At 57.4% G+C, this 24578-nt stretch overlaps 7 non-coding genes and 9 pseudogenes across 7 annotated transcripts; all 16 read right to left on the bottom strand.

Annotated features, from left to right (window-relative positions):
* Positions 1 to 174: 174 nt before the first annotated feature.
* On the bottom strand, positions 175 to 293 carry LOC146716259 (5S ribosomal RNA). Its single transcript, XR_014919390.1, has one exon. It is a non-coding gene; the product is annotated as a 5S ribosomal RNA (ribosomal RNA).
* A 1955-nt stretch (positions 294 to 2248) lies between these two features.
* On the bottom strand, positions 2249 to 2367 carry LOC146716258 (5S ribosomal RNA). The gene has a single exon (XR_014919740.1). It is a non-coding gene; the product is annotated as a 5S ribosomal RNA (ribosomal RNA).
* A 1614-nt stretch (positions 2368 to 3981) lies between these two features.
* On the bottom strand, positions 3982 to 4100 carry LOC146716257 (5S ribosomal RNA; annotated as a pseudogene).
* Positions 4101 to 4724: 624 nt separating this feature from the next.
* On the bottom strand, positions 4725 to 4843 carry LOC146716256 (5S ribosomal RNA; annotated as a pseudogene).
* A 2162-nt stretch (positions 4844 to 7005) lies between these two features.
* LOC146716255 (5S ribosomal RNA) lies at positions 7006 to 7124 on the bottom strand. Its single transcript, XR_014919739.1, has one exon. It is a non-coding gene; the product is annotated as a 5S ribosomal RNA (ribosomal RNA).
* A 1335-nt stretch (positions 7125 to 8459) lies between these two features.
* LOC146716254 (5S ribosomal RNA) lies at positions 8460 to 8578 on the bottom strand (annotated as a pseudogene).
* A 1652-nt stretch (positions 8579 to 10230) lies between these two features.
* Positions 10231 to 10349, bottom strand: LOC146716253 (5S ribosomal RNA). Its single transcript, XR_014919738.1, has one exon. It is a non-coding gene; the product is annotated as a 5S ribosomal RNA (ribosomal RNA).
* A 2319-nt stretch (positions 10350 to 12668) lies between these two features.
* Positions 12669 to 12787, bottom strand: LOC146716252 (5S ribosomal RNA). The gene has a single exon (XR_014919822.1). It is a non-coding gene; the product is annotated as a 5S ribosomal RNA (ribosomal RNA).
* A 1607-nt stretch (positions 12788 to 14394) lies between these two features.
* Positions 14395 to 14513, bottom strand: LOC146716251 (5S ribosomal RNA; annotated as a pseudogene).
* A 973-nt stretch (positions 14514 to 15486) lies between these two features.
* Positions 15487 to 15605, bottom strand: LOC146716250 (5S ribosomal RNA; annotated as a pseudogene).
* Positions 15606 to 17257: 1652 nt separating this feature from the next.
* LOC146716249 (5S ribosomal RNA) lies at positions 17258 to 17376 on the bottom strand (annotated as a pseudogene).
* A 1374-nt stretch (positions 17377 to 18750) lies between these two features.
* Positions 18751 to 18869, bottom strand: LOC146716248 (5S ribosomal RNA; annotated as a pseudogene).
* Positions 18870 to 19887: 1018 nt separating this feature from the next.
* LOC146716247 (5S ribosomal RNA) lies at positions 19888 to 20006 on the bottom strand (annotated as a pseudogene).
* A 1491-nt stretch (positions 20007 to 21497) lies between these two features.
* LOC146716246 (5S ribosomal RNA) lies at positions 21498 to 21616 on the bottom strand. The gene has a single exon (XR_014919737.1). It is a non-coding gene; the product is annotated as a 5S ribosomal RNA (ribosomal RNA).
* Positions 21617 to 22832: 1216 nt separating this feature from the next.
* On the bottom strand, positions 22833 to 22951 carry LOC146716245 (5S ribosomal RNA). Its single transcript, XR_014919409.1, has one exon. It is a non-coding gene; the product is annotated as a 5S ribosomal RNA (ribosomal RNA).
* Positions 22952 to 23650: 699 nt separating this feature from the next.
* Positions 23651 to 23769, bottom strand: LOC146716244 (5S ribosomal RNA; annotated as a pseudogene).
* Between the last annotated feature and the right edge of the window lie 809 nt (positions 23770 to 24578).

Here is a 24578-nt window from a genome sequence, read left to right as displayed (position 1 = left end):
AGCCGGTCACTCAGGCCCTGGTGTGGTGTAGGTGGCATCAGCTAGCAGCACAAGACATTGGAAAAGAGCCAAAAGCAATGTCGTTAATGTGCCCTCATTAGTGGGCAGCTGCTTTTGGTCTTTTAATACACCCCTTCTCTGGATCAAAAGCGGTTCAATGACATGAAAATGAAAGGCTTACAGCACCAGGTATTCACAGGCAGTCTCCCATCCAAGTACTAACCAAGCCCAGCCCTGCTTAGCTTCCGAGATCAGACGAGGTCGGGCGTGCTCAGGGTGGTATGGCCATAAGCTGCTGGCCCCAGCACAATGACTCAATTTATGGATTCAAGTGATTAGGTGGCAAGTACCTGAAGTTACGAAGACAATCCTATAACCATACCTGCATGTTTGCATAATACCCTAACCCAAAGGCTCAGTTTAGCATTTATCCAACAGCACAGGCCCTGGATTGTTGAAGATGGCCTCAGGAACCAGCACAGGGCCTGGTGTGTTGTACATGGCCACAGCTAGCAGCACAGGGCCTGGTTTGGTGAAGATGGCCTCGGCCAGAAGAGCAGGGCCTGGTGTGATGTGAGTGGCCTGAGCAAGAGCCACATACCCTGGTGTGGTGTAATTGGCCTCAATAGCAACTAAGGCCCTGGTGTGGTGTAGGTGGCCTCAGCCAGCAGCCACAGGCCCTGGTGTGGTGTAAGTGGCCTCAATAGCAACTAAGGCCCTGGTGTGGTGTAAGTGGCCTGAGCAAGAGCCACATACCCTGGTGTGGTGTAATTGGCCTCAATAGCAACTAAGGCCCCGGTGTGGTGTAGGTGGCCTCAGCCAGGAGCCACAGGCCCTGGTGTGGTGTAAGTGGCCCCAGCCGGTCACTCAGGCCCTGGTGTGGTGTAGGTGGCATCAGCTAGCAGCCACAGGCCCTGGTGTGCTGTGAGTGGCCTCAGCCAGCAGCCACAGGCCCTGGTGTGGTCTAAGTGGCCTCAGCCAGTGCCACAGGCCCTGGTGTGGTGTAAGTGGCCTGAGCAAGAGCCACAGGCCCTGGTGTGGTGTAAGTGGCCTCAGCCAGCAGCCACAGGCCCTGGTGTGGTGTAAGTGGCCTGAGCAAGTGCCACAGGCCCTGGTGTGGTGTAAGTGGCCTGAGCAAGTGCCACAGGCCCTGGTGTGGTGTAAGTGGCCTCAATAGCAAATAAGGCCCTGGTGTGGTGTAAGTGGCCTGAGCAAGAACCACAGGGCCTGGTTTGGTGAAGATGGCCTCGGCCAGAAGCGCAGGGCCTGGTGTGATGTGAGTGGCCTGAGCAAGAGCCACAGGCCCTGGTGTGGTGTAAGTGGCCTCAGCCAGCAGCCACAGGCCCTGGTGTGGTGTAAGTGGCCTCAGCCAGAAGCCACAGGCACTGGTGTGGTGTAAGTGGCCTCAGCCAGCAGCAAAAGGGCCCTGGTGTGGTGTAGGTGGCCTCAGCCAGCAGCCACAGGCCCTGGTGTGGTGTAAGTGGCCTCAATAGCAACTAAGGCCCTGGTGTGGTGTAAGTGGCTTCAGCCAGCAGCCACAGGCCCTGGTGTGGTGTAAGTGGCCTCAGCCAGCAGCCACAGGCCCTGGTGTGGTGTAGGTGGCCTCAGCCAGCAGCCACAGGCCCTGGTGTGGTGTAAGTGGCCTATATAGCAACTAAGGCCCTGGTGTGGTGTAAGTGGCTTCAGCCAGCAGCCACAGGCTCTGGTGTGGTGTAACTGGCCTCAGCCAGCAGCCACAGGCCCTGGTGTGGTGTAAGTGGCCTCAGCCAGAGCCACAGGCCCTGATGTGGTGTAATTGGCCTCAATAGCAACTAATGCCCTGGTGTGGTGTAGGTGGCCTCAGCCAGAAGCACAGGGCCTGGTGTGGTATGAGTGGCCTGAGAAAGAGCCACAGGCCCTGGTGTGGTGTAAGTGGCCTGAGCAAGAGCCACAGGCCCTGGTGTGGTGTAAGTGGCCTGAGCAAGAGCCACAGGCCCTGGTGTGGTGTAAGTGGCCTGAGCAAGAGCCACAGGCCCTGGTGTGGTGTAATTGGCCTCAATAGCAACTAAGGCCCTGGTTTGGTGTATGTGGCCTCAGCCAGCAAATAAGGCCGTGGTGTGGTGTAGGTGGCATCAGCTAGCAGCACAAGACATTGGAAAACAGCCAAAAGCAATGTCATTAATGTGCCCTCATTAATGGGCAGCTGCTTTTGGTCTTTTAATACACCCCTTCTCTGGATCAAAAGCGGTTCAATGACATGAAAATGAAAGGCTTACAGCACCAGGTATTCCCAGGCAGTCTCCCATCCAAGTACTAACCAAGCCCAGCCCTGCTTAGCTTCCGAGATCAGACGAGGTCGGGCGTGCTCAGGGTGGTATGGCCGTAAGCTGCTGGCCCCAGCACAATGTCTCAATTTATGGATTCAAGTGATTAGGTGGCAAGTACCTGAAGTTACGAAGACAATCCTATAACCATACCTGCATGTTTGCATAATACCCTAACCCAAAGGCTCAGTTTGGCATTTATCCAACAGCACAGGCCCTGGATTGTTGAAGATGGCGTCAGGAACCAGCACAGGGCCTGGTGTGTTGTACATGGCCACAGCAAGCAGCACAGGGCCTGGTTTGGTGAAGATGGCCTCGGCCAGAAGCACAGGGCCTGGTGTGATATGAGTGGCCTGAGCAAGAGCCACAGGCCCTGGTGTGTTGTAAGTGGCCTCAGCCAGCAGCCACAGGCCCTGGTGTGGTGTAGGTGGCCTCAGCCAGCAGCCACAGGCCCTTGTGTGGTGTAATTGGCCTCAATAGCAACTAAGGCCCTGGTGTGGTGTAGGTGGCCTCAGCCAGCAGCCACAGGCCCTGGTGTGGTGTAAGTGGCCTCAGCCAGTGCCACAGGCCCTGGTGTGGTGTAAGTGGCCTGAGCAAGAGCCACAGACCCTGGTGTGGTGTAATTGGCCTCAATAGCAACTAAGGCCCTGGTGTGGTGTAGGTGGCCTCAGCCAGCAGCCACAGGCCCTGGTGTGGTGTAAGTGGCCTCAGCCAGCAGCCACAGGCCCTGATGTGGTGTAAGTGGCCCCAGCCGGTCACTCAGGCCCTGGTGTGGTGTAGGTGGCATCAGCCAGCAGCCACAGGCCCTGGTGTGGTGTAAGTCGCCTCAGCCAGAAGCCACAGGCACTGGTGTGGTGTAAGTGGCCTCAGCCAGCAGCAAAAGGGCCCTGGTGTGGTGTAAGTCGCCTCAGCCAGCAGCCACAGGCCCTGGTGTGGTGTAGGTGGCCTCAGCCAGCAGCCACAGGCCCTGGTGTGGTGTAAGTGGCCTCAGCCAGCAGCCACAGGCCCTGTTGTGGTGTAAGTGGCCTCAGCCAGCAGCCACAGGCCCTGGTGTGGTGTAAGTGGCCTCAGTCAGTGCCACAGGCCCTGGTGTGGTGTAAGTGGCCTGAGCAAGAGCCACAGACCCTGGTGTGGTATAATTGGCCTCAGCCAGCAGCCACAGGCCCTGGTGTGGTGTAAGTCGCCTCAGACAGAAGCCACAGGCACTGGTGTGGTGTAAGTGGCCTCAGCCAGCAGCAAAAGGGCCCTGGTGTGGTATAAGTCGCCTCAGCCAGCAGCCACAGGCCCTGGTGTGGTGTAGGTGGCCTCAGCCAGCAGCCACAGGCCCTGGTGTGGTGTAAGTGGCCTGAGCAAGAGCCACATACCCTGGTGTGGTGTAATTGGCCTCAATAGCAACTAATGCCCTGGTGTGGTGTAAGTGGCCTCAGCCAGCAGCCACAGGCCCTGGTGTGGTGTAAGTGGCCTCAGCCAGAGCCACAGGCCCTGATGTGGTGTAAGTGGCCCCAGCCGGTCACTCAGGCCCTGGTGTGGTGTAGGTGGCATCAGCTAGCAGCACAAGACATTGGAAAACAGCCAAAATCAATGTCGTTAATGTGCCCTCATTAATGGGCAGCTGCTTTTGGTCTTTTAATACACCCCTTCTCTGGATCAAAAGCGGTTCAATGACATTAAAAAGAAAGGCTTACAGCACCAGGTATTCCCAGGCAGTCTCCCATCCAAGTACTAACCAAGCCCAGCCCTGCTCAGCTTCCGAGATCAGACGAGGTCGGGCGTGCTCAGGGTGGTATGGCCGTAAGCTGCTGGGCCCAGCACAATGTCTCAATTTATGGATTCAGGTGATTAGGTGGCAAGTACCTGAAGTTACGAAGACAATCCTATAACCCTACCTTCATGTTTGCATAATACCCTAACCCAAAGGCTCAGTTTAGCATTTATCCAACAGCACAGGCCCTGGATTGTTGAAGATGGCCTCAGGAACCAGCACAGGGCCTGGTGTGTTGTACATGGCCACAGCTAGCAGCACAGGGCCTGGTTTGGTGAAGATGGCCTCGGCCAGAAGCGCAGGGCCTGGTGTGATGTGAGTGGCCTGAGCAAGAGCCACAGGCCCTGGTGTGGTGTAAGTGGCCTCAGCCAGCAGCCACAGGCCCTGGTTTGGTGTAAGTCGCCACAGCCAGAACCCACAGGCCCTGGTGTGGTGTAACTGGCCTCAGCCAGAGCCACAGCCCCTGATGTGGTGTAAGTGGCCCCAGCCGGTCACTCAGGCCCTGGTGTGGTGTAGGTGGCATCAGCTAGCAGCACAAGACATTGGAAAAGAGCCAAAAGCAATGTGATTAATGTGCCCTTATTAATGGGCAGCTGCTTTTGGTCTTTTAATACACCCCTTCTCTGGATCAAAAGCGGTTCAATGACATGAAAATGAAAGGCTTACAGCACCAGGTATTCCCAGGCAGTCTCCCATCCAAGTACTAACCAAGCCCAGCCCTGCTTAGCTTCCGAGATCAGACGAGGTCGGGCGTGCTCAGGGTGGTATGCCCGTAAGCTGCTGGGCCCAGCACAATGTCTCAATTTATGGATTCAAGTGATTAGGTGGCAAGTACCTGAAGTTACGAAGACAATCCTATAACCATACCTGCATGTTTGCATAATACCCTAACCCAAAGGCTCAGTTTGGCATTTATCCAACAGCACAGGCCCTGGATTGTTGAAGATGGCCTCAGGAAACAGCACAGGGCCTGGTGTGTTGTACATGGCCACAGCAAGCAGCACAGGGCCTGGTTTGGTGAAGATGGCCTCAGCCAGAAGCACAGGGCCTGGTGTGATATGAGTGGCCTGAGCAAGAGCCACAGGCCCTGGTGTGGTGTAAGTGGCCTGAGCAAGAGCCACAGGCCCTGGTGTGGTGTAAGTGGCCTGAGCAAGAGCCACAGGCCCTGGTGTGGTGTAGGTGGCCTCAGCCAGCAGCCACAGGCCCTGGTGTGGTGTAGGTGGCCTCAGCCAGCAGCCACAAGCCCTTGTGTGGTGTAAGTGGCCTCAGCCAGCAGCCACAGGCCCTGGTGTGGTGTAAGTGGCCTCAGCCAGTGCCACAGGCCCTGGTGTGGTGTAAGTGGCCTGAGCAAGAGCCACAGACCATGGTGTGGTGTAATTGGCCTCAATAGCAACTAAGGCCCTGGTGTGGTGTAGGTGGCCTAAGCCAGCAGCCACAGGCCCTGGTGTGGTGTAAGTGGCCTCAGCCAGCAGCCACAGGCCCTGGTGTGGTGTAAGTCGCCTCAGCCAGAAGCCACAGGCACTGGTGTGGTGTAAGTGGCCTTAGCCAGCAGCAAAAGGGCCCTGGTGTGGTGTAAGTCGCCTCAGCCAGCAGCCACAGGCCCTGGTGTGGTGTAGATGGCCTCAGCCAGCAGCCACAGGCCCTGGTGTGGTGTAAGTGGCCTCAGCCAGCAGCCACAGGCCCTGGTGTGGTCTAAGTTGCCTCAGCCAGAAGCACAGGGCCTGGTGTGATATGAGTGGCCTGAGAAAGAGCCACAGGCCCTGGTGTGGTGTAAGTGGCCTGAGCAAGAGCCACAGGCCCTGGTGTGGTGTAAGTGGCCTGAGCAAGAGCCACAGGCCCTGGTGTGGTGTAAGTGGCCTGAGCAAGAGCCACAGGCCCTGGTGTGGTGTAATTGGCCTCAATAGCAACTAAGGCCCTGGTTTGGTGTAGGTGGCCTCATCCAGCAGCCACAGGCCCTTGTGTGGTGTAGGTGGCCTCAGCCAGCAGCCACAGGCCCTGGTGTGGTGTAAGTGGCCTCAGCCAGTGCCACAGGCCCTGGTGTGGTGTAATTGGCCTCAATAGCAACTAAGGCCCTGGTGTGGTGTAAGTGGCCTGAGCAAGAGCCACATACCCTGGTGTGGTGTAATTGGCCTCAATAGCAACTAAGTCCCTGGTGTGGTGTAAGTGGCTTCAGCCAGCAGCCACAGCCTCTGGTGTGGTGTAACTGGCCTCAGCCAGCAGCCACAGGCCCTGGTGTGGTGTAGGTGGCCTCAGCCAGCAGCCACAGGCCCTGGTGTGGTGTAGGTGGCCTCAGCCAGCAGCCACAAGCCCTTGTGTGGTGTAAGTGGCCTCAGCCAGCAGCCACAGGCCCTGGTGTGGTGTAAGTGGCCTCGGCCAGTGCCACAGGCCCTGGTGTGGTGTAAGTGGCCTGAGCAAGAGCCACAGACCATGGTGTGGTGTAATTGGCCTCAATAGCAACTAAGGCCCTGGTGTGGTGTAAGTGGCCTCAGCCAGCAGCCACAGGCCCTGGTGTGGTGTAAGTGGCCTGAGCAAGAGCCACAGACCCTGGTGTGGTATAATTGGCCTCAGCCAGCAGCCACAGGCCCTGGTGTGGTGTAAGTCGCCTCAGACAGAAGCCACAGGCACTGGTGTGGTGTAAGTGGCCTCAGCCAGCAGCAAAAGGGCCCTGGTGTGGTATAAGTCGCCACAGCCAGCAGCCACAGGCCCTGGTGTGGTGTAACTGGCCTCAGCCAGAGCCACAGCCCCTGATGTGGTGTAAGTGGCCCCAGCCGGTCACTCAGGCCCTGGTGTGGTGTAGGTGGCATCAGCTAGCAGCACAAGACATTGGAAAAGAGCCAAAAGCAATGTGATTAATGTGCCCTTATTAATGGGCAGCTGCTTTTGGTCTTTTAATACACCCCTTCTCTGGATCAAAAGCGGTTCAATGACATGAAAATTAAAGGCTTACAGCACCAGGTATTCCCAGGCAGTCTCCCATCCAAGTACTAACCAAGCCCAGCCCTGCTTAGCTTCCGAGATCAGACGAGGTCGGGCGTGCTCAGGGTGGTATGGCCGTAAGCTGCTGGCCCCAGCACAATGTCTCAATTTATGGATTCAAGTGATTAGGTGGCAAGTACCTGAAGTTACGAAGACAATCCTATAACCATACCTGCATGTTTGCATAATACCCTAACCCAAAGGCTCAGTTTGGCATTTATCCAACAGCACAGGCCCTGGATTGTTGAAGATGGCCTCAGGAAACAGCACAGGGCCTGGTGTGTTGTACATGGCCACAGCAAGCAGCACAGGGCCTGGTTTGGTGAAGATGGCCTCAGCCAGAAGCACAGGGCCTGGTGTGATATGAGTGGCCTGAGCAAGAGCCACAGGCCCTGGTGTGGTGTAAGTGGCCTGAGCAAGAGCCACAGGCCCTGGTGTGGTGTAAGTGGCCTGAGCCACCAGCCACAGGCCCTGGTGTGGTGTAGGTGGCCTCAGCCAGCAGCCACAGGCCCTGGTGTGGTGTAGGTGGCCTCAGCCAGCAGCCACAAGCCCTTGTGTGGTGTAAGTGGCCTCAGCCAGCAGCCACAGGCCCTGGTGTGGTGTAAGTGGCCTCAGCCAGTGCCACAGGCCCTGGTGTGGTGTAAGTGGCCTGAGCAAGAGCCACAGACCATGGTGTGGTGTAATTGGCCTCAATAGCAACTAAGGCCCTGGTGTGGTGTAGGTGGCCTAAGCCAGCAGCCACAGGCCCTGGTGTGGTGTAAGTGGCCTCAGCCAGCAGCCACAGGCCCTGGTGTGGTGTAAGTCGCCTCAGCCAGAAGCCACAGGCACTGGTGTGGTGTAAGTGGCCTCAGCCAGCAGCAAAAGGGCCCTGGTGTGGTGTAAGTCGCCTCAGCCAGCAGCCACAGGCCCTGGTGTGGTGTAAGTGGCCTCAGCCAGCAGCCACAGGCCCTGGTGTGGTCTAAGTTGCCTCAGCCAGAAGCACAGGGCCTGGTGTGATATGAGTGGCCTGAGAAAGAGCCACAGGCCCTGGTGTGGTGTAAGTGGCCTGAGCAAGAGCCACAGGCCCTGGTGTGGTGTAAGTGGCCTGAGCAAGAGCCACAGGCCCTGGTGTGGTGTAAGTGGCCTGAGCAACAGCCACAGACCCTGGTGTGGTGTAATTGGCCTCAATAGCAACTAAGGCCCTGGTGTGGTGTAGGTGGCCTCAGCCAGCAGCCACAGGCCCTGGTGTGGTGTAAGTGGCCTCAGCCAGCAGCCACAGGCCCTGGTGTGGTGTAAGTGGCATCAGCTAGCAGCACAAGACATTGGAAAACAGCCAAAAGCAATGTCGTTAATGTGCCCTCATTAATGGGGAGCTGCTTTTGGTCTTTTAATACACCCCTTCTCTGGATCAAAAGCGGTTCAATGACATGAAAATGAAAGGCTTACAGCACCAGGTATTCCCAGGCAGTCTCCCATCCAAGTACTAACCAAGCTCCGCCCTGCTTAGCTTCCGAGATTAGATGAGGTCGGGCGTGCTCAGGGTGGTATGGCCGAAAGCTGCTGGCTCCAGCACAATGTCTCAATTTATGGATTCAAGTGATTAGGTGGCAAGTACCTGAAGTTACGAAGACAATCCTATAACCATACCTGCATGTTTGCATAATACCCTAACCCAAAGGCTCAGTTTGGCATTTATCCAACAGCACAGGCCCTGGATTGTTGAAGATGGCCTCAAGAACCAGCACAGGACCTGGTGTGTTTTACATGGCCACAGCAAGCAGCACAGGGCCTGGTTTGGTGAAGATGGCCTCAGCAAGCAGCCACAGGCCCTGGTTTGGTGTAAGTGGCCTCAGCCAGCAGCCACAGGCCCTGGTGTGGTGTAAGTGGCCTCAGCCAGCAGCCACAGGCCCTGGTGTGGTCTAAGTGGCCTCAGCCAGTGCCACAGACCCTGGTGTGGTGTAAGTGGCCTGAGTAAGAGCCACAGGCCCTGGTGTGGTGTAAGTGGCCTCAGCCAGCAGCCACAGGCCCTGGTGTGGTGTAAGTGGCCTGAGCAAGTGCCACAGGCCCTGGTGTGGTGTAAGTGGCCTAAGCCAGAGCCACAGGCCCTGGTGTGGTGTAAGTGGCCTGAGCAAGAGCCACAGGGCCTGGTTTGGTGAAGATGGCCTCGGCCAGAAGCGCAGGGCCTGGTGTGATGTGAGTGGCCTGAGCAAGAGCCACAGGCCCTGGTGTGGTGTAAGTGGCCTCAGCCAGCAGCCACAGGCCCTGGTGTGGTGTAAGTCGCCTCAGCCAGAAGCCACAAGCACTGGTGTGGTGTAAGTGGCCTCAGCCAGCAGCAAAAGGGCCCTGGTGTGGTGTAAGTGGCCTCAGCCAGCAGCCACAGGCCCTGGTGTGGTGTAGATGGCCTCAGCCAGCAGCCACAGGCCCTGGTGTGGTGTAAGTGGCCTCAGCCAGCAGCCACAGGCCCTGGTGTGGTCTAAGTGGCCTCAGCCAGAAGCACAGGGCCTGGTGTGATATGAGTGGCCTCAGCAAGAGCCACAGGCCCTGGTGTGGTGTAAGTGGCCTGAGCAAGAGCCACAGGCCCTGGTGTGGTGTAAGTGGCCTGAGCAAGAGCCACAGGCCCTGGTGTGGTGTAGGTGGCCTCAGCCAGCAGCCACAGGCCCTGGTGTGGTGTAGGTGGCCTCAGCCAGCAGCCACAGGCCCTGGTGTGGTGTAAGTGGCCTCAATAGCAACTAAGGCCCTGGTGTGGTGTAAGTGGCTTCAGCCAGCAGCCACAGGCCCTGGTGTGGTGTAAATGGCCTCAGCCAGCAGCCACAGGCCCTGGTGTGGTGTAGGTGGCCTCAGCCAGCAGCCACAGGCCCTGGTGTGGTGTAAGTGGCCTCAATAGCAACTAAGGCCCTGGTGTGGTGTAAGTGGCTTCAGCCAGCAGCCACAGGCTCTGGTGTGGTGTAACTGGCCTCAGCCAGCAGCCACAGGCCCTGGTGTGGTGTAAGTGGCCTCAGCCAGAGCCACAGGCCCTGATGTGGTGTAAGTGGCCCCAGCCGGTCACTCAGGCCCTGGTGTGGTGTAGGTGGCATCAGCTAGCAGCACAAGACATTGGAAAACAGCCAAAAGCAGTGTCGTTAATGTGCCCTCATTAATGGGCAGCTGCTTTTGGTCTTTTAATACACCCCTTCTCTGGATCAAAAGCGGTTCAATGACATGAAAATCAAAGGCTTACAGCACCAGGTATTCCCAGGCAGTCTCCCATCCAAGTACTAACCAAGCCCAGCCCTGCTTAGCTTCCGAGATCAGACGAGGTCGGGCGTGCTCAGGGTGGTATGGCCGTAAGCTGCTGGCCCCACCACAATGTCTCAATTTATGGATTCAAGTGATTAGGTGGCAAGTACCTGAAGTTACGAAGACAATCCTATAACCATACCTGTATGTTTGCATAATACCCTAACCCAAAGGCTCAGTTTGGCATTTATCCAACAGCACAGGCCCTGGATTGTTGAAGATGGCCTCAGGAACCAGCACAGGGCCTGGTGTGTTGTACATGGCCACAGCAAGCAGCACAGGGCCTGGTTTGGTGAAGATGGCCTCGGCCAGAAGCGCAGGCCCTGGTGTGGTGTAAGTCGCCTCAGCCAGAAGCCACAGGCACTGGTGTGGTGTAAGTGGCCTCAGCCAGCAGCAAAAGGGCCCTGGTGTGGTGTAAGTCGCCTCAGCCAGCAGCCACAGGCCCTGGTGTGGTGTAGGTGGCCTCAGCCAGCAGCCACAGGCCCTGGTGTGGTGTGAGTGGCCTCAGCCAGCAGCCACAGGCCCTGGTGTGGTCTAAGTGGCCTCAGCCAGTGCCACAGGCCCTTGTGTGGTGTAAGTGGCCTGAGCCAGCAGCCACAGGCCCTGGTGTGGTGTAAGTGGCCTCAGCCAGCAGCCACAGGCCCTGGTGTGGTGTAAGTGGCCTGAGCAAGTGCCACAGGCCCTGGTGTGGTGTAAGTGGCCTGAGCAAGTGCCACAGGCCCTGGTGTGGTGTAAGTGGCCTCAATAGCAAATAAGGCCCTGGTGTGGTGTAAGTGGCCTGAGCAAGAACCACAGGGCCTGGTTTGGTGAAGATGGCCTCGGCCAGAAGCGCAGGGCCTGGTGTGATGTGAGTGGCCTGAGCAAGAGCCACAGGCCCTGGTGTGGTGTAAGTGGCCTCAGCCAGCAGCCACAGGCCCTGGTGTGGTGTAAGTGGCCTCAGCCAGAAGCCACAGGCACTGGTGTGGTGTAAGTGGCCTCAGCCAGCAGCCACAGGCCCTGGTGTGGTGTAAGTGGCCTCAGCCAGTGCCACAGGCCCTGGTGTGGTGTAATTGGCCTCAATAGCAACTAAGGCCCTGGTGTGGTGTAAGTGGCCTGAGCAAGAGCCACATACCCTGGTGTGGTGTAATTGGCCTCAATAGCAACTAAGGCCCTGGTGTGGTGTAAGTGGCTTCAGCCAGCAGCCACAGGCTCTGGTGTGGTGTAACTGGCCTCAGCCAGCAGCCACAGGCCCTGGTGTGGTGTAAGTGGCCTCAGCCAGAGCCACAGGCCCTGATGTGGTGTAGTTGGCCTCAGCCAGCAGCCACAGGCCCTGGTGTGGTGTAAGTGGCCTCAGCCAGCAGCCACAGGCCCTGGTGTGGTGTAAGTGGCCTCAGCCAGCAGCCACAGGCCCTGGTGTGGTGTAAGTGGCCTCAGCCAGTGCCACAGGCCCTGGTGTGGTGTAAGTGGCCTGAGCAAGAGCCACAGACCCTGGTGTGGTGTAATTGGCCTCAGCCAGCAGCCACAGGCCCTGGTGTGGTGTAAGCCGCCTCAGACAGAAGCCACAGGCACTGGTGTGGTGTAAGTGGCCTCAGCGAGCAGCAAAAGGGCCCTGGTGTGGTATAAGTCGCCTCAGCCAGCAGCCACAGGCCCTGGTGTGGTGTAGGTGGCCTCAGCCACCAGCCACAGGCCCTGGTGTGGTGTAAGTGGCCTCAGCCAGCAGCCACAGGCCCTGGTGTGGTGTAAGTGGCCTCAGCCAGCAGCCACAGGCCCTGGTGTGGTGTAAGTGGCCTCAGCCAGTGCCACAGGCCCTGGTGTGGTGTAAGTGGCCTGAGCAAGAGCCACAGGCCCTGGTGTGGTGTAAGTGGCCTGAGCAAGAGCCACAGACCCTGGTGTGGTGTAATTGGCCTCAATAGCAACTAATGCCCTGGTTTGGTGTAGGTGGCCTCAGCCAGCAGCCACAGGCCCTGGTGTGGTGTAAGTGGCCTGAGCAAGAGCCACAGGCCCTGGTGTGGTGTAAGTGGCCTGAGCAAGAGCCACAGACCCTGGTGTGGTGTAATTGGCCTCAATAGCAACTAATGCCCTGGTGTGGTGTAGGTGGCCTCAGCCAGCAGCCACAGGCCCTGGTGTGGTGAAAGTGGCCTCAGCCAGAGCCACAGGCCCTGATGTGGTGTAAGTGGCCTGAGCAAGAACCAAAGACCCTGGTGTGGTGTAATTGGCCTCAATAGCAACTAAGGCCCTGGTGTGGTGTAGGTGGCATCAGCTAGCAGCACAAGACATTGGAAAACAGCCAAAAGCAATGTCGTTAATGTGCCCTCATTAATGGGGAGCTGCTTCTGGTCTTTTAATACACCCCTTCTCTGGATCAAAAGCGGTTCAATGACATGAAAATCAAAGGCTTACAGCACCAGGTATTCCCAGGAAGTCTCCCATCCAAGTACTAACCAAGCCCAGCCCTGCTTAGCTTCCGAGATCAAACGAGGTCGGGCGTGCTCAGGGTGGTATGGCCGTAAGCTGCTGACCCCAGCACAATGTCTCAATTTATGGATTCAAGTGATTAGGTGGCAAGTACCTGAAGTTACGAAGACAATGCTATAACCATACCTGCATGTTTGCATAATACCCTAACCCAAAGGCTCAGTTTGGCATTTATCCAACAGCACAGGCCCTGGATTGTTGAAGATGGCCTCAGGAACCAGCACAGGGCCTGGTGTGTTGTACATGGCCACAGCAAGGAGCACAGGGCCTGGTTTGGTGAAGATGGCCTCGGCCAGAAGCGCAGGGCCTGGTGTGATGTGAGTGGCCTGAGCAAGAGCCACAGGCCTTGGTGTCTTGTAAGTGGCCTCAGCCAGCAGCCACAGGCCCTGGTGTGGTGTAAGTCGCCTCAGCCAGAAGCCACAGGCACTGGTGTGGTGTAAGTGGCCTCAGCCAGCAGCCACAGGCCCTGGTGTGGTGTAGGTGGCCTCAGCCAGCAGCCACAGGCCCTGGTGTGGTGTAAGTGGCCTCAGCCAGCAGCCACAGGCCCTGGTGTGGTGTAAGTGGCCTGAGCAAGAGCCACAGGCCCTGGTGTGGTGTAAGTGGCCTGAGCAAGAGCCACAGACCCTGGTGTGGTGTAATTGGCCTCAATAGCAACTAATGCCCTGGTGTGGTGTAGGTGGCCTCAGCCAGCAGCCACAGGCCCTGGTGTGGTGTAAGTGGCCTCAGCCAGCAGCCACAGGCCCTGGTGTGGTGTAAGTGGCCTGAGCAAGTGCCACAGGCCTGGTGTGGTGTAAGTGGCCTGAGCAAGAGCCACAGACCCTGGTGTGGTGTAATTGGCCTCAATAGCAACTAAGGCCCTGGTGTGGTGTAGGTGGCCTCAGCCAGCAGCCACAGGCCCTGGTGTGGTGTAAGTGGCCTCAGCCAGCAGCCACAGGCCCTGGTGTGGTCTAAGTGGCCTCAGCCAGAAGCACAGGGCCTGGTGTGATATGAGTGGCCTGAGCAAGAGCCACAGGCCCTGGTGTGGTGTAAGTGGCCTGAGCAAGAGCCACAGGCCCTGGTGTGGTGTAAGTGGCCTGAGCAAGAGCCACAGGCCCTGGTGTGGTGTAGGTGGCCTCAGCCAGCAGCCACAGGCCCTGGTGTGGTGTAGGTGGCCTCAGCCAGCAGCCACAAGCCCTTGTGTGGTGTAAGTGGCCTCAGCCAGCAGCCACAGGCCCTGGTGTGGTGTAAGTGGCCTCAGCCAGTGCCACAGGCCCTGGTGTGGTGTAAGTGGCCTGAGCAAGAGCCACAGACCATGGTGTGGTGTAATTGGCCTCAATAGCAACTAAGGCCCTGGTGTGGTGTAAGTGGCCTCAGCCAGCAGCCACAGGCCCTGGTGTGGTGTAAGTGGCCTCAGCCAGTAGCCACAGGCCCTGGTGTGGTGTAAGTGGCCTCAGCCAGAGCCACAGGCCCTGATGTGGTGTAAGTGGCCCCAGCCGGTCACTCAGGCCCTGGTGTGGTGTAGGTGGCATCAGCTAGCAGCACAAGACATTGGAAAACAGCCAAAAGCAATGTCGTTAATGTGCCCTCATTAATGGGCAGCTGCTTTTGGTCTTTTAATACACCCCTTCTCTGGATCAAAAGCGGTTCAATGACATGAAAATGAAAGGCTTACAGCACCAGGTATTCCCAGGCAGTCTCCCATCCAAGTACTAACCAAGCCCAGCCCTGCTCAGCTTCCGAGATCAGACGAGGTCGGGCGTGCTCAGGGTGGTATGGCCGTAAGCTGCTGGCCCCAGCACAATGTCTCAATTAATGGATTCAGGTGATTAGGTGGCAAGTACCTGAAGTTACGAAGACAATCCTATAACCCTACCTTGATGTTTGCATAATACCCTAACCCAAAGGCTCAGTTTAGCATTTATCCAACAGCACAGGCCCTGGATTGTTGAAGATGGCCTCAGGAACCAGCACAGGGCCTGGTGTGTTGTACATGGCCACAGATAGCAGCACAGGGCCTGGTTTGGTGAAGATGGCCTCGGCCAGAAGCGCAGGGCCTGGTGTGATGTGAGTGGCCTGAGCAAGAGCCACAGGCCCTGGTGTGGTGTAAGTGGCCTGAGCAAGAGCCACAGGCCCTGGTGTGGTGTAAGTGGCCTGAGCAAGAGCCACAGACCCTGGTGTGGTGTAATTGGCCTCAATAGCAACTAATGCCCTGGTTTGGTGTAGGTGGCCTCAGCCAGCAGCCACAGGCCCTGGTGTGGTGTAAGTGGCCTGAGCAAGAGCCACAGGCCCTGGTGTGGTGTAAGTGGCCTGAGCAAGAGCCACAGACCCTGGTGTGGTGTAATTGGCCTCAATAGCAACTAATGCCCTGGTGTGGTGTAGGTGGCCTCAGCCAGCAGCCACAGGCCCTGGTGTGGTGAAAGTGGCCTCAGCCAGAGCCACAGGCCCTGATGTGGTGTAAGTGGCCTCAGCCAGCAGCCACAGGCCCTGGTGTGGTGTAAGTGGCCTCAGCCAGTGCCACAGGCCCTGGTGTGGTGTAAGTGGCCTGAGCAAGAGCCAAAGACCCTGGTGTGGTGTAATTGGCCTCAATAGCAACTAAGGCCCTGGTGTGGTGTAGGTGGCATCAGCTAGCAGCACAAGACATTGGAAAACAGCCAAAAGCAATGTCGTTAATGTGCCCTCATTAATGGGGAGCTGCTTCTGGTCTTTTAATACACCCCTTCTCTGGATCAAAAGCGGTTCAATGACATGAAAATCAAAGGCTTACAGCACCAGGTATTCCCAGGCAGTCTCCCATCCAAGTACTAACCAAGCCCAGCCCTGCTCAGCTTCCGAGATCAGACGAGGTCGGGCGTGCTCAGGGTGGTATGGCCGTAAGCTGCTGGGCCCAGCACAATGTCTCAATTTATGGATTCAAGTGATTAGGTGGCAAGTACCTGAAGTTACGAAGACAATGCTATAACCATACCTGCATGTTTGCATAATACCCTAACCCAAAGGCTCAGTTTGGCATTTATCCAACAGCACAGGCCCTGGATTGTTGAAGATGGCCTCAGGAACCAGCACAGGGCCTGGTGTGTTGTACATGGCCACAGCAAGGAGCACAGGGCCTGGTTTGGTGAAGATGGCCTCGGCCAGAAGCGCAGGGCCTGGTGTGATGTGAGTGGCCTGAGCAAGAGCCACAGGCCTTGGTGTGGTGTAAGTGGCCTCAGCCAGCAGCCACAGGCCCTGGTGTGGTGTAAGTCGCCTCAGCCAGAAGCCACAGGCACTGGTGTGGTGTAAGTGGCCTCAGCCAGCAGCCACAGGCCCTGGTGTGGTGTAGGTGGCCTCAGCCAGCAGCCACAGGCCCTGGTGTGGTGTAGGTGGCCTCAGCCAGCAGCCACAGGCCCTGGTGTGGTGTAAGTGGCCTCAGCCAGCAGCCACAGGCCCTGGTGTGGTGTAAGTGGCCTGAGCAAGAGCCACAGGCCCTGGTGTGGTGTAAGTGGCCTGAGCAAGAGCCACAGACCCTGGTGTGGTGTAATTGGCCTCAATAGCAACTAATGCCCTGGTGTGGTGTAGGTGGCCTCAGCCAGCAGCCACAGGCCCTGGTGTGGTGTAAGTGGCCTCAGCCAGCAGCCACAGGCCCTGGTGTGGTGTAAGTCGCCTCAGCCAGAAGCCACAGGCACTGGTGTGGTGTAAGTGGCCTCAGCCAGCAGCAAAAGGGCCCTGGTGTGGTGTAAGTGGCCTCAGCCAGCAGCCACAGGCCCTGGTGTGGTGTAGGTGGCCTCAGCCAGCAGCCACAGGCCCTTGTGTGGTGTAATAGGCCTCAATAGCAACTAAGGCCCTGGTGTGGTGTAGGTGGCCTAAGCCAGCAGCCACAGGCCCTGGTGTGGTGTAAGTGGCCTCAGCCAGTGCCACAGGCCCTGGTGTGGTGTAAGTGGCCTGAGCAAGAGCCACAGGCCCTGGTGTGGTGTAAGTGGCCTGAGCAAGAGCCACAGGCCCTGGTGTGGTGTAGGTGGCCTCAGCCAGCAGCCACAGGCCCTGGTGTGGTGTAGGTGGCCTCAGCCAGCAGCCACAAGCCCTTGTGTGGTGTAAGTGGCCTCAGCCAGCAGCCACAGGCCCTGGTGTGGTGTAAGTGGCCTCAGCCAGTGCCACAGGCCCTGGTGTGGTGTAAGTGGCCTGAGCAAGAGCCACAGACCACGGTGTGGTGTAATTGGCCTCAATAGCAACTAAGGCCCTGGTGTGGTGTAAGTGGCCTCAGCCAGCAGCCACAGGCCCTGGTGTGGTGTAAGTGGCCTCAGCCAGCAGCCACAGGCCCTGGTGTAGTGTAAGTGGCCTCAGCCAGAGCCACAGGCCCTGATGTGGTGTAAGTGGCCCCAGCCGGTCACTCAGGCCCTGGTGTGGTGTAGGTGGCATCAGCTAGCAGCACAAGACATTGGAAAACAGCCAAAAGCAATGTCGTTAATGTGCCCTCATTAATGGGCAGCTGCTTTTGGTCTTTTAATACACCCCTTCTCTGGATCAAAAGCGGTTCAATGACATGAAAATGAAAGGCTTACAGCACCAGGTATTCCCAGGCAGTCTCCCATCCAAGTACTAACCAAGCCCAGCCCTGCTCAGCTTCCGAGATCAGACGAGGTCGGGCGTACTCAGGGTGGTATGGCCGTAAGCTGCTGGCCCCAGCACAATGTCTCAATTTATGGATTCAAGTGATTAGGTGGCAAGTACCTGAAGTTACGAAGACAATCCTATAACCATACCTGCATGTTTGCATAATACCCTAACCAAAAGGCTCAGTTTGGCATTTATCCAACAGCACAGGCCCTGGATTGTTGAAGATGGCCTCAAGAACCAGCACAGGACCTGGTGTGTTTTACATGGCCACAGCAAGCAGCACAGGGCCTGGTTTGGTGAAGATGGCCTCAGCAAGCAGCCACAGGCCCTGGTTTGGTGTAAGTGGCCTCAGCTAGCAGCCACAGGCCCTGGTGTGGTGTGAGTGGCCTCAGCCAGCAGCCACAGGCCCTGGTGTGGTCTAAGTGGCCTCAGCCAGTGCCACAGGCCCTGGTGTGGTGTAAGTGGCCTGAGCAAGAGCCACAGGCCCTGGTGTGGTGTAAGTGGCCTCAGCCAGCAGCCACAGGCCCTGGTGTGGTGTAAGTGGCCTGAGCAAGTGCCACAGGCCCTGGTGTGGTGTAAGTGGCCTAAGCCAGAGCCACAGGCCCTGGTGTGGTGTAAGTGGCCTCAATAGCAAATAAGGCCCTGGTGTGGTGTAAGTGGCCTGAGCAAGAACCACAGGGCCTGGTTTGGTGAAGATGGCCTCGGCCAGAAGCGCAGGGCCTGGTGTGATGTGAGTGGCCTGAGCAAGAGCCACAGGCCCTGGTGTGGTGTAAGTGGCCTCAGCCAGCAGCCACAGGCCCTGGTGTGGTGTAAGTGGCCTCAGCCAGAAGCCACAGGCACTGGTGTGGTGTAAGTGGCCTCAGCCAGCAGCAAAAGGGCCCTGGTGTGGTGTAGGTGGCCTCAGCCAGCAGCCACAGGCCCTGGTGTGGTGTAAGTGGCCTCAATAGCAACTAAGGCCCTGGTGTGGTGTAAGTGGCTTCAGCCAGCAGCCACAGGCCCTGGTGTGGTGTAAATGGCCTCAGCCAGCAGCCACAGGCCCTGGTGTGGTGTAGGTGGCCTCAGCCAGCAGCCACAGGCCCTGGTGTGGTGTAAGTGGCCTCAATAGCAACTAAGGCCCTGGTGTGGTGTAAGTGGCTTCAGCCAGCAGCCACAGGCTCTGGTGTGGTGTAACTGGCCTCAGCCAGCAGCCACAGGCCCTGGTGTGGTGTAAGTGGCCTCAGCCAGAGCCACAGGCCCTGATGTGGTGTAAGTGGCCCCAGCCGGTCACTCAGGCCCTGGTGTGGTGTAGGTGGCATCAGCTAGCAGCACAAGACATTGGAAAACAGCCAAAAGCAGTGTCGTTAATGTGCCCTCATTAATGGGCAGCTGCTTTTGGTCTTTTAATACACCCCTTCTCTGGATCAAAAGCGGTTCAATGACATGAAAATGAAAGGCTTACAGCACCAGGTATTCCCAGGCAGTCTCCCATCCAAGTACTAACCAAGCCAAGGCCTGCTTAGCTTCCGAGATCAGACGAGGTCGGGCGTGCTCAGGGTGGTATGGCCGTAAGTTGCTGGCCCCAGCACAATGTCTCAATTTATGGATTCAAGTGATTAGGTGGCAAGTACCTGAAGTTACGAAGACAATGCTATAACCATACCTGCATGTTTGCATAATACCCTAACCCAAAGGCTCAGTTTGGCATTTATCCAACAGCACAGGCCCTGGATTGTTGAAGATGGCCTCAGGAACCAGCACAGGGCCTGGTGTGTTGTACATGGCCACAGCAAGCAGCACAGGGCCTGGTTTGGTGAAGATGGCCTCGGCCAGAAGCGCAGGCCCTGGTGTGGTGTAAGTCGCCTCAGCCAGAAGCCACAGGCACTGGTGTGGTGTAAGTGGCCTCAGCCAGCAGCAAAAGGGCCCTGGTGTGGTGTAAGTCGCCTCAGCCAGCAGCCACAGGCCCTGGTGTGGTGTAGGTGGCCTCAGCCAGCAGCCACAGGCCCTGGTGTGGTGTGAGTGGCCTCAGCCAGCAGCCACAGGCCCTGGTGTGGTCTAAGTGGCCTCAGCCAGTGCCACAGGCCCTGGTGTGGTGTAAGTGGCCTGAGCAAGAGCCACAGGCCCTGGTGTGGTGTAAGTGGCCTCAGCCAGCAGCCACAGGCCCTGGTGTGGTGTAAGTGGCCTGAGCAAGTGCCACAGGCCCTGGTGTGGTGTAAGTGGCCTGAGCAAGTGCCACAGGCCCTGGTGTGGTGTAAGTGGCCTCAATAGCAAATAAGGCCCTGGTGTGGTGTAAGTGGCCTGAGCAAGAACCACAGGGCCTGGTTTGGTGAAGATGGCCTCGGCCAGAAGCGCAGGGCCTGGTGTGATGTGAGTGGCCAGAGCAAGAGCCACAGGCCCTGGTGTGGTGTAAGTGGCCTCAGCCGGTCACTCAGGCCCTGGTGTGGTGTAGGTGGCATCAGCTAGCAGCACAAGACATTGGAAAACAGCCAAAAGCAGTGTCGTTAATGTGCCCTCATTAATGGGCAGCTGCTTTTGGTCTTTTAATACACCCCTTCTCTGGATCAAAAGCGGTTCAATGACATGAAAATGAAAGGCTTACAGCACCAGGTATTCCCAGGCAGTCTCCCATCCAAGTACTAACCAAGCCCAGCCCTGCTTAGCTTCCGAGATCAGACGAGGTCGGGCCTGCTCAGGGTGGTATGGCCGTAAGCTGCTGGCCCCAGCACAATGTCTCAATTTATGGATTCAAGTGATTAGGTGGCAAGTACCTGAAGTTACGAAAACAATCCTATAACCATACCTGCATGTTTGCATAATACCCTAACCCAAAGGCTCAGTTTGGCATTTATCCAACAGCACAGGCCCTGGATTGTTGAAGATGGCCTCAGGAACCAGCACAGGGCCTGGTGTGTTGTACATGGCCACAGCAAGCAGCACAGGGCCTGGTTTGGTGAAGATGGCCTCGGCCAGAAGCGCAGGGCCTGGTGTGATGTGAGTGGCCTGAGCAAGAGCCACAGGCCTTGGTGTGGTGTAAGTGGCCTCAGCCAGCAGCCACAGGCCCTGGTGTGGTGTAAGTCGCCTCAGCCAGAAGCCACAGGCCCTGGTGTGGTGTAAGTGGCCTCAGCCAGCAGCCACAGGCCCTGGTGTGGTGTAAGTGGCCTCAGCCAGTGCCACAGGCCCTGGTGTGGTGTAAGTGGCCTGAGCAAGAGCCACAGACCCTGGTGTGGTGTAATTGGCCTCAGCCAGCAGCCACAGGCCCTGGTGTGGTGTAAGTCGCCTCAGACAGAAGCCACAGGCACTGGTGTGGTGTAAGTGGCCTCAGCCAGCAGCAAAAGGGCCCTGGTGTGGTATAAGTCGCCTCAGCCAGCAGCCACAGGCCCTGGTGTGGTGTAGGTGGCCTCAGCCACCAGCCACAGGCCCTGGTGTGGTGTAAGTGGCCTCAGCCAGCAGCCACAGGCCCTGGTGTGGTGTAAGTGGCCTCAGCCAGCAGCCACAGGCCCTGGTGTGGTGTAAGTGGCCTCAGCCAGTGCCACAGGCCCTGGTGTGGTGTAAGTGGCCTGAGCAAGAGCCACAGGCCCTGGTGTGGTGTAAGTGGCCTGAGCAAGAGCCACAGACCCTGGTGTGGTGTAATTGGCCTCAATAGCAACTAATGCCCTGGTTTGGTGTAGGTGGCCTCAGCCAGCAGCCACAGGCCCTGGTGTGGTGTAAGTGGCCTGAGCAAGAGCCACAGGCCCTGGTGTGGTGTAAGTGGCCTGAGCAAGAGCCACAGACCCTGGTGTGGTGTAATTGGCCTCAATAGCAACTAATGCCCTGGTGTGGTGTAGGTGGCCTCAGCCAGCAGCCACAGGCCCTTGTGTGGTGAAAGTGGCCTCAGCCAGAGCCACAGGCCCTGATGTGGTGTAAGTGGCCTCAGCCAGCAGCCACAGGCCCTGGTGTGGTGTAAGTGGCCTCAGCCAGTGCCACAGGCCCTGGTGTGGTGTAAGTGGCCTGAGCAAGAGCCAAAGACCCTGGTGTGGTGTAATTGGCCTCAATAGCAACTAAGGCCCTGGTGTGGTGTAGGTGGCATCAGCTAGCAGCACAAGACATTGGAAAACAGCCAAAAGCAATGTCGTTAATGTGCCCTCATTAATGGGGAGCTGCTTCTGGTCTTTTAATACACCCCTTCTCTGGATCAAAAGCGGTTCAATGACATGAAAATCAAAGGCTTACAGCACCAGGTATTCCCAGGCAGTCTCCCATCCAAGTACTAACCAAGCCCAGCCCTGCTTAGCTTCCGAGATCAGACGAGGTCGGGCGTGCTCAGGGTGGTATGGCCGTAAGCTGCTGGCCCCAGCACAATGTCTCAATTTATGGATTCAAGTGATTAGGTGGCAAGTACCTGAAGTTACGAAGACAATGCTATAACCATACCTGCATGTTTGCATAATACCCTAACCCAAAGGCTCAGTTTGGCATTTATCCAACATCACAGGCCCTGGATTGTTGAAGATGGCCTCAGGAACCAGCACAGGGCCTGGTGTGTTGTACATGGCCACAGCAAGGAGCACAGGGCCTGGTTTGGTGAAGATGGCCTCGGCCAGAAGCGCAGGGCCTGGTGTGATGTGAGTGGCCTGAGCAAGAGCCACAGGCCTTGGTGTGGTGTAAGTGGCCTCAGCCAGCAGCCACAGGCCCTGGTGTGGTGTAAGTCGCCTCAGCCAGAAGCCACAGGCACTGGTGTGGTGTAAGTGGCCTCAGCCAGCAGCAAAAGGGCCCTGGTGTGGTGTAAGTCGCCTCAGCCAGCAGCCACAGGCCCTGGTGTGGTGTAGGTGGCCTCAGCCAGCAGCCACAGGCCCTGGTGTGGTGTGAGTGGTCTCAGCCAGCAGCCACAGGCCCTGGTGTGGTCTAAGTGGCCTCAGCCAGTGCCACAGGCCCTGGTGTGGTGTAAGTGGCCTGAGCAAGAGCCACAGGCCCTGGTGTGGTGTAAGTGGCCTCAGCCAGCAGCCACAGGCCCTGGTGTGGTGTGAGTGGCCTCAGCCAGCAGCCACAGGCCCTGGTGTGGTCTAAGTGGCCTCAACCAGTGCCACAGGCCCTGGTGTGGTGTAAGTGGTCTGAGCAAGAGCCACAGGCCCTGGTGTGGTGTAAGTGGCCTCAGCCAGCAGCCACAGGCCCTGGTGTGGTGTAAGTGGCCTGAGCAAGTGCCACAGGCCCTGGTGTGGTGTAAGTGGCCTCAATAGCAAATAAGGCCCTGGTGTGGTGTAAGTGGCCTGAGCAAGAACCACAGGGCCTGGTTTGGTGAAGATGGCCTCGGCCAGAAGCGCAGGGCCTGGTGTGATGTGAGTGGCCTGAGCAAGAGCCACAGGCCCTGGTGTGGTGTAAGTGGCCTCAGCCGGTCACTCAGGCCCTGGTGTGGTGTAGGTGGCATCAGCTAGCAGCACAAGACATTGGAAAAGAGCCAAAAGCAATGTCGTTAATGTGTCCTCATTAATGGGGAGCTGCTTTTGGTCTTTTAATACACCCCTTCTCTGGATCAAAAGCGGTTCAATGACATGAAAATGAAAGGCTTACAGCACCAGGTATTCCCAGGAAGTCTCCCATCCAAGTACTAACCAAGCCCAGCCCTGCTTAGCTTCCGAGATCAGACGAGGTCGGGCGTGCTCAGGGTGGTATGGCCGTAAGCTGCTGGCCCCAGCACAATGTCTCAATTTATGGATTCAGGTGATTAGGTGGCAAGTACCTGAAGTTACGAAGACAATCCTATAACCCTACCTTCATGTTTGCATAATACCCTAACCCAAAGGCTCAGTTTAGCATTTATCCAACAGCACAGGCCCTGGATTGTTGAAGATGGCCTCAGGAACCAGCACAGGGCCTGGTGTGTTGTACATGGCCACAGCTAGCAGCACAGGGCCTGGTTTGGTGAAGATGGCCTCGGCCAGAAGCGCAGGGCCTGGTGTGATGTGAGTGGCCTGAGCAAGAGCCACAGGCCCTGGTGTGGTGTAATTGGCCTCAATAGCAACTAAGGCCCTGGTGTGGTGTAAGTGGCCTGAGCAAGAGCCACATACCCTGGTGTGGTGTAATTGGCCTCAATAGCAACTAAGGCCCTGGTGTGGTGTAGGTGGCCTCAGCCAGCAGCCACAGGCCCTGGTGTGGTGTAAGTGGCCTCAGCCAGAGCAACAGGCCCTGATGTGGTGTAAGTGGCCCCAGCCGGTCACTCAGGCCCTGGTGTGGTGTATGTGGTATCAGCTAGCAGCACAAGACATTGGAAAACAGCCAAAAGCAATGTCGTTAATGTGCCCTCATTAATGGGGAGCTGCTTCTGGTCTTTTAATACACCCCTTCTCTGGATCAAAAGCGGTTCAATGACATGAAAATAAAAGGCTTACAGCAACAGGTATTCCCAGGCAGTCTCCCATCCAAGTACTAACCAAGCCCAGCCCTGCTTAGCTTCCGAGATCAGACGAGGTCGGGCGTGCTCAGGGTGGTATGGCCGTAAGCTGCTGGCCCCAGCACAATGTCTCAATTTATGGATTCAAGTGATTAGGTGGCAAGTACCTGAAGTTACGAAGACAATCCTATAACCATACCTGCATGTTTGCATAATACCCTAACCAAAAGGCTCAGTTTGGCATTTATCCAACAGCACAGGCCCTGGATTGTTGAAGATGGCCTCAAGAACCAGCACAGGACCTGGTGTGTTTTACATGGCCACAGCAAGCAGCACAGGGCCTGGTTTGGTGAAGATGGCCTCAGCAAGCAGCCACAGGCCCTGGTTTGGTGTAAGTGGCCTCAGCTAGCAGCCACAGGCCCTGGTGTGGTGTGGTGTGAGTGGCCTCAGCCAGCAGCCACAGGCCCTGGTGTGGTCTAAGTGGCCTCAGCCAGTGCCACAGGCCCTGGTGTGGTGTAAGTGGCCTAAGCCAGAGCCACAGGCCCTGGTGTGGTGTAAGTGGCCTCAATAGCAAATAAGGCCCTGGTGTGGTGTAAGTGGCCTGAGCAAGAACCACAGGGCCTGGTTTGGTGAAGATGGCCTCGGCCAGAAGCGCAGGGCCTGGTGTGATGTGAGTGGCCTGAGCAAGAGCCACAGGCCCTGGTGTGGTGTAAGTGGCCTCATTCAGCAGCCACAGGCCCTGGTGTGGTGTAAGTGGCCTCAGCCAGGAGCCACATGCACTGGCGTGGTGTAAGTGGCCTCAGCCAGCAGCAAAAGGGCCCTGGTGTGATGTAGGTGGCCTCAGCCAGCAGCCACAGGCCCTGGTGTGGTGTAAGTGGCATCAATAGCAACTAAGGCCCTGGTGTGGTGTAAGTGGCTT

The sequence above is a fragment of the Copadichromis virginalis genome, linkage group LG3, assembly GCF_057382275.1.
Source record: "Copadichromis virginalis isolate Kocher_CV1m ecotype Utaka linkage group LG3, C_Virginalis_male_GT1.1, whole genome shotgun sequence".
Classification (NCBI taxonomy): domain Eukaryota; kingdom Metazoa; phylum Chordata; class Actinopteri; order Cichliformes; family Cichlidae; genus Copadichromis; species Copadichromis virginalis.
This window is presented reverse-complemented; position numbering and strand designations above follow the sequence as displayed.